Source organism: Prunus persica, chromosome G1, assembly GCF_000346465.2.
Source record: "Prunus persica cultivar Lovell chromosome G1, Prunus_persica_NCBIv2, whole genome shotgun sequence".
NCBI lineage: Eukaryota > Viridiplantae > Streptophyta > Magnoliopsida > Rosales > Rosaceae > Prunus > Prunus persica.
This window is the reverse complement of record NC_034009.1, coordinates 23,882,074-23,890,372: the sequence shown is the minus strand read 5'-3', so window position 1 is coordinate 23,890,372 and position 8,299 is coordinate 23,882,074. Positions and strand designations below refer to the sequence as shown.

The following is an 8,299-nucleotide window of genomic DNA, read 5'->3' as shown; positions in this document are numbered from 1 at the left end:
TATAATAAGGTATTGACTCCATCTTCAATTCCCATATTGACATTTTCATCAAATGTAGGGAATCCATCTTCATTTAGTTTTATTGCATGTACTATTTGTCGTTTTGACTATTCTGTGAGATGTTTATCCCACCAAGAATGTAAAGTTCCTGTGAATGCTGTTTCTAAAAGGGGCACTATTTCTAACTGTCTAAGGTTGTGATTAGTGATGTAACTATTGGCGACCATAGACATGTGCTGCAATTTATTCATAATTTCTTGTTCAGACATGCCATCAATATTCCGCTCATAAAGTTTATCAGAAGAGACTCAGAATTGGCTTTGAAAATTTCTTTCTTCAAACTAGATATCTGGGGGAGTTGGCTTAGGATACTAGTTCTTTGTTAAACTAGTGGGATTTATTTTACTCCTTAGTCTACTGAGTTTTAAATTGTTAAAGGCGTTTTCTATTTTTGATATATTACTAGAATCAGTGTCAATGTCAGGGCTTCACTCCGTATCTATTGGGTTTACTTGGATGACCTTAAGGGTTGTGGATGACTCTGGTTTAGTGGGTTTTTCTTTGATTGGTGTCAATTGTTCAAGCATTTCTTCTATTTTCTTTATTGTGGGGGTTGTCTGAAGTGTTTGACCAGGTTTTAAGTCTTGGAATTTGACTAAAGGTTTTTCTTTCGTAGGTTTGGGGTTCACTTCTTGGGTAAGAATTTTATCAAATTTTGTTTCTATTTTATCTAGTTGTTTTCCTAAAATTGTTAGGCTTTGATAAAATAGAATTGTGTTGTAAATAATTAGTTGTGGAGCCCACATGTTCCTTAGGCTTTGCCTATATAAGGGTTCATCCCTTCATTGTATAATACACATTCTGAACACAGATTCAATGAGAAGAGAAAACATTCCTTCTCTCCATCTAAATTCTCTCTCAAATTCTTTGGTTTTATAACACGTTATCAGCACGAATTCGCTTTAACTATACTAGCTGAATTCTCTAGTGTGGAGCTGAGCTCTATCTGGTCTAGTATACTTCCGAAAAATCCTTAAAGTGTCCAACGGATAATCCTCATAAAAATGCTTCAATACTTTCTTAGTATAAGCAAGAATCTCGTTGGCATAATGCTCGATTTTTAAGTCGAGACAAATATTAATGTGTTGCAATCACATTATAATCAATGTACTCACTGAGGTAATTTATGCATATTAATATTGAGTACAAATTTTGTGCTTCAAGCACATGTCCTTTAGGGACTTGCTTTATGCAATGTCAATCCTCTCAACGGATTTTGTTTAAAAGGGATTAAACTTTATGACACATTATATAGCTTTAACCCAGCTATTTATACATCTTTAGGAAATCGCTTCTGGCGATATGCTCCGTGCATTTAATAACCCTTAAAGATAATATGTTGGTCTCCGTAATTGTGTAATAAGGGGGGGCACAATTGAATCTGTAAATATGGAGAAAACCCAACATTCCTTGTTTCTGCTAGAAACAGTGTGTCATACAAAGTAGGTATATTCCCTTTTATTCCGAACACCCAAGTATAAATTTCAGTATTAACAAATTTTGGGGTTCGTACTGTGGGTTTGTTCTTTCACGTTCATTCTCATTTATAATGGAATTACCTCGTTCCATTTTGGCCAATGATATTGTCGACATTTAATAATTGAACGTGGTTCCAATCAACACAGCCCATTGATGATTTGAGTAGCTACTCCAAAACTAAAAATTGTCATTCATCAATTCATGGTCAAAAATTGCCATTCATCAATTCATGATCCCATCATTCTCATTTGCATGCGCATGCATCAATTATAAGCATTTCTTTGCTTTTGGGTACCCAAGCCACTTCATGGGGCTTTTATTATGTGAGAATGTGGATTATAACCTCCATTGGAGCGTTATTTAGCAGTAGGGCGTGGATAATCTCCATTTAGGGAGTTGGAACATTTAGAACTCATATATCTGTCATGCTGAAGGCATGCCACAGATTAATACATACATGTCAATTAATTTCTGGGACCTTAACCCATATTATGGGATTTTAACCCATATAATTTGCTACGCATTAGGCGTGTATAATATCAATATTGACATGTCAAAGGATTGTCCTTTCGGGACTTCAATCCACATCATTTGCTACGCAACAGGCGTGCATCATATTGATCACTGCTATACCCATATTCTGTTCTTATGGGACTTTAATCTGTGCAGTGTATTATCAATGTATCCAACTTGCAATCTGTAAAATTTGCATTAATAATTCGTGGATACATACAAGCCATTCTTTTGGAACGGATAAAATATCAAATAAGTATATAAGCATAAAATAACACAAGTATTGCTTACGTCATTAGGTGGGAGAAACTTTTCTCAAGTATCATTCAAGCTTGTATCGGCCCAGTAAATGTAGCGCTTGATGATCTAGTTATATCCTGCAAGAGCAAAATCACAACTCTTTTCTCTGTCAAAAATAAATAATCCTCAGAGAGTTACAAAAAGAGAAAAAATGCAAAAATAATGTGATATTGATTGCAAGAGAAGGTAAGCAATCAAGGAAGGAAGCTGGTGGGAGCAGACAACAAGCTCAGCAATCAAGGAAGGAAGCTGGTGGGAGCAGACAACAAGCTCAGCAATCAAGGAAGGAAGCTGGTGGGAGCAAACAACCAGCTCTCATTTCTCCTAGTCTAGAAAAACTTCCGGAGATTAGAGCATAAGGTCGCCTTCACAGTTCCCTGATGTGGCGTAAACGTGATCAGGGATAGTCTCGCTTCCTGAATGGATGATCAGAGATAGTCTTGCTTCTCGGGCATATTGAGTGCTCACTGATAAGAAAAATAAGTAGATATCGCATCACCAGGTATGGAGAAAACTGGATGTCTTCTGCAAAGAAAATTTCGTTAGTAACACATTTATACACAAATACAATGAATAGGTAGAACCGGTGAATTTCAAATTAACCATAGGAAAATTGCGAGATTCTCGGGATACTTTTGAAAAAGTAGCTCCGTGAAATCCGCAAAGCAAGATCGGCTTTTGACGAAAATAATACTTTGAAAACGCTGAAAGTGCCGACAAACATTAATGGAGGCCACGTGAAGTTTTGGAATCTGGGAAAGAAAATATGGGGATCCGAAAAGATATTGGGATTCTGAAAAGACTGTAGCCATATTTCCTCCTATAGATATTGCCTTTGCAAAACTTGATTGGAGCAACTGCATTTCAACTTAACTTCCTTCATTTTCTGAAACTTTAGTTTTCTTAAGGCTTTCTTTGAAACCTTCTTAAAAATGGCTTCCTCTTCTTCCTGCCCAAATTATTTCAATTTAAATGATACTCCCACAACAACCAGTGACGCCCAAGTTTGGCGTCCATCCTTTGTATCCAAAAATCGTCATCTCACAGTTAATGATTCTGTGATGATGAATGATGCTACTGCTGTCACAGTAGCTAGGAATTGCATTACTCCAATGGATGAAATGTTGTTGACAGGGAGATCAGAGGAAGAGGCTATTGATGACTCAATGGCTTTTAGCATTCAGAGTGCTGTTTCTGTTTCTAACATGGCTGATCGTTTGCGTGCCAGAGCAAACGAGGTTGAGAATTTAACAACTGAAAATTCGTCTCTCCAAAGAATGCTTCATGAGTCTCAACAGGAGGTTGAGAAACTTAAAGGAGAGAATAATGCCTTGTTGAAACTGGTGAGTTCGTATTCTGTTGATACACTGAGAAGGCTAGACATGTTGCAGGTCTCCAATGAAAGAATTTTGGGAGACCATGAGAGGCTCATGGCTAAGCTTAAGAGGCGTCGTCCTCTTCCTTCAGAGGCTTCCGGAACATAATGTATTTTTATAGATTTTACAGGGCCTCTTCATTACAGAAAAAAAATCTATCTGTTGTATGTTCCTGTTATAATAATTGCGCACATTTTTAAACTTGCACATGTGGTTTTTACGTCTTTTCAAAATGACGGTTTGGAACCTTGTGCCTTATAGGTTCAAATAACCACATCGACTCTCCCAAATTTCATATTTCAACGTATGGAACTTTTGGCCTGGGCTAAACACAAAATCAGAATTTATTCGCCCTTTTTCAAATGGACATGAAATATGAATTGAGTAAAAACCACGCTAATATCTCATATATTTGGGTTCATGAGCTTCCGGCCCAGATATAACAAAATATGTGGGGAGCCTCAATTCATCATTCTCTTATGCCAAAGAAATATGTGGCGTACCACAATTTGTAATTTTCTGTACATATTTCTAGACTTCAAGCCCTTACATAATTGTCCATATTTTGAGGAACTTCTGGCATCTCATTTAATTGCTCATCCATGAGTTAAGGAACTGCAGGTTCCCTTTTGAATGGTGATAGTTTACCCAAAATGATAAATATTTATGCATACATCACTATTCATGTATACGGCACTATTCATGTATACAGTACATTTGCCAGTACAGTTATCATCCATGTGTACGACATTATGAACCAATACGGTATTGTTACATCATTAAGGAACCCCAGGTCCTTATTTACATGTCAAGGATCAAGGACCCTCAAGTCCAATCACATGTTTACAAATATAGTACCGGAGAGACTGCCAGCTCTTATATTAACATCATCATCAAGGATCTTCAAGTCTTGATGTAATTGTATGATGAGGATCAAGGAACTTCTGGTCATGATCTGCTTACTGTAAAAAAAACTCATCATACAGCACATTTAGTCCATAAAATAAATTGCTGGTAAATAAATTACTGGTATGGACGATAAACTCGCACCATACATTTAAATAAAAGTAAAGGCGTGGACGATAAACCCGCACCACCCTTTTAAATAAATGTAAATGTGCGGTAATTTAAATTCATAAATTAAACGTGCGTGTATGAGCACTAATTCTGCTCCATACTTTTAAATGAAAGTAAAGGCGTGGACGATAAACCCGCACCACCCTTTTCAAATAAATACTGTTGTATGGGTAATAAACCTACACCATACAGTAAATAAAATAAATGTGCGGTAAAGTAAATTCATAATTTAAATTGCTTGCTGTATGGACGTTAATCCCGCACCATACCTTAAATAAAATTAAATGTGCGGTAAAGTAAATGTACTTATATGGGCACTAATTCTGCTCCATACATTTAAATAAAAGTAAAGGCGTGGACGATAAACCCGCACCACCCTTTTAAATAAATACTGGTTGTATGGGTAATAAACCTACACCATACAGTAAATAAAATAAATGTGGGGTTAAAACCACCACCGAATAAAATAAGAAAAATGTTAGTATTAGTAACGGTCTCCCACTGATAATATGTTTAGTATTACCAAGGGTCCATTTTTGTTAATGGTTAGTAAAAAAAAAGCAGATAAATATAATAGGAAATAATAGAGAAGATAAGGGAGCAGAGATCTTATCGCTTATTTTTTTTTTTCGCTTATGTCCTTGCTGAGTGATCTTTTTTTTTTATTTTATAATATTTATTTATTTATTATTCTTTCTTTCGGTGGGTTTGCTTTTCTTTATTGGTGTGTGGACTGAGAGCTCGGGTTCACTGCGATGATGAAGGGGGGATGCACATGGTTAGAGCAATAATTGCTTACACTTTCCAGAAACATCCTTTTTTTTTTAGAGGACCAAAAGCTCTGGACCCCATGACAAGCAAATCAGCTGCTTTTATCCTTCCTTGGATGTCTGAGGCTAAATTCTCAGCAGCTTCACCAATTTTCTCCTTCGGATCCCCAACAACCACTTGGGTTTTCACGTTCACCTGATGTATCGGCTCCAATATTCAGAAAGCAACCAGCGCCATCTTTAAGATATGAAGGAAGTTGCGCAAATGGTATCCCTCTCAGGTTTGACAAGAATGGTAGAAAGAGAAGTATAAAAAGAAGCCTGAAATCCAGATCCAAAAGAATTGACAACAAATATGTCAAGTGATTTTTCCTTAAGGCGGGCCTCAGCATCAACGAAGACAAACTCCTTGATTATAGATGCACCAGCTTGAAAAGCACTTGAAGCAATCATTAGTACTGGCCACATAGACTCAACTCCAGATAGCATATGACTCGAATCAGACCCACTTGTAACAGCCACTGCTACACCTATAGCTACGAGTATGCAGCCGGAGATCTGATTGAATGTGTATGTTCTCCCCAAAAGGAGGACAGAAAAACTCCGCTGCCACACCAAAAACGTCTGCAGCAGCCATCCCAGAAGCAACTCCAAGGGCTTCCAAGGCACCAATGGCCACAAACCGTGATTTGGGAAGGCCTATCATTTCATCAGTCACAATCCCAGAACGGTATCTGGGGTTTCGCTGGTTCTGATTTCTTGCACTGTTATTGAAACTGGGCCAACAGCAAGATGGCTAGAACTCCCCAGCACAGAATATAGCCCAACAATTGGAGGCAAACTTGCAAGCTTTGCATAACTGATGCCCTGAGGAATTGCAAGGCTGGCAAAAGTGAGGCCAGAGATGATATCAGATATTGCGCTTAAATTTGGTTCTTCGTTTTTCCTGTTTGGCAACTTGCTTCTGATAGATAAAAGGTTTGGAATTGCTGGGTGAGATTGAAGCTCAACGGTTGCTCTGGATATGCTCGCAAACTGTTTGCTAAATTGCTTGACAGATATATGAGAGCTGAAGAAATGAAGTTGGGCTTTGTGGTGTACTCTTTTTCCTTCATCCAAGTTTTTATCCCATTGAATTTTTCCTGGTAAGGTTTTAACGAGGCAGTGTCGCTCAGGGGTTTAGGGTATACTATGAAAATTTTTATGGTCGCTTACTGGACAAAAGCTAGTCCTAAATTTTTCAGGGGGAGATATTCACAAAGGGGAGCGTGGTTTCAATAAAGACCTCCATACACTGTACTCTTTTTCCTTCATCCAGGTTTTTATCCCACTGGGTTTTTCCTGGTAAGGTTTTAACGAGGCAGTGTCGCTCAAAATTGACTCACAGAAGCAGTGTCAACTACGATATTCAGAAAGGTGATCAACAGCATGACTTAAAGATATTTTGCCAAGCATCAGGGGGAGCGTGCTATCAATACAGATCTTCAAACACTGTACTCTTTTTCCCTTCGTCCAGGTTTTTATCCCACTGGGTTTTTCCTGGCAAGGTTTTAACGAGGCAATGTCGCACGCGCGTCAATATACACAGAATTTTATGTTACACATAATTATGTACTTTTTTTTTTTGACCAGTTTTTGTCCCACTGGGTTTTTACTGGCAAGATTTTTAACGAGGCATATTCCATACCATTTGTGGTCTCCAAGGGGGAGTGTTGTAAATAATTAGTTGTGGAGCCCACATGTTCCTTAGGCTTTGCCTATATAAGGGTTCATCCCTTCATTGTATAATACACATTCTGAACACAGATTCAATGAGAAGAGAAAACATTCTTTCTCTCCATCTAAATTCTCTCTCAAATTCTTTGGTTTTATAACAAATTGGACCATTATACAAATCAAAGCTTAATAATTTTAGGAAAACAACTAGATAAAATAGAAATAAAATTTGATAAAATTCTTACCCAAGAAGTGAACCCCAAACCTACGAAAGAAAAACCTTTAGTCAAATTCCAAGACCTGAAACCCGGTCAAACACTTAAGACAACCTAACTTCTCAAAAACAATCCAACTAATTCAATCAAAGAATAAGAACAAAAAGGATAACTTAGATCTATCTATCACATGGAAAGTTTTGGAGCACCCACGGCGGGTTTATAAGCTTTGTCATATGTTTAGTTTGAGTCATCTACTATGAAAACAAACACCAAATTCTTCTTCGTTTAGGCTTCTATAGTGTTCCACAACACTGTGCACCCACGATTTTTTAGCTCTCGTATTCAAAAAGACTTTCATGAAACAATAAAAAACACTATTTTATTGTATCCGACCAATAATACTATGACACACGTAACGTAATAACACTTTCACGTGACATAACATTATTGTTTGAGACTTTAAAACTAAGTTTTTTTTATCCCCTAAGTAGTAAAGAGTTTTAATTTTGTATGAGTTAAAAAAGCACTACAATTCGTATTCCTATTCCTAGTGGGGTAATGAGAATAATTAGTTTTGATGAGATGATTAAAAGTAACAACGAATGTCAAATTACACCACTCCACTAGCACATAGCTGGGCTCAAATTGACCAAGTTCCGCTTTTGGGGCAGGGCACTGTTGGGCCTAACAAAACCTAACCTTCAAGACATTTAACCATTTCAAATTAGGATTTTTCAGCATTTCAAGTCGTATCAACATGTAGATAGTCCATAAAATGTGCATTTATTAT

General features: G+C 37.2%; 1 pseudogene; it reads right to left on the bottom strand.

Annotated features, from left to right (window-relative positions):
- LOC18790157 lies at positions 5,344 to 8,268 on the bottom strand (annotated as a pseudogene).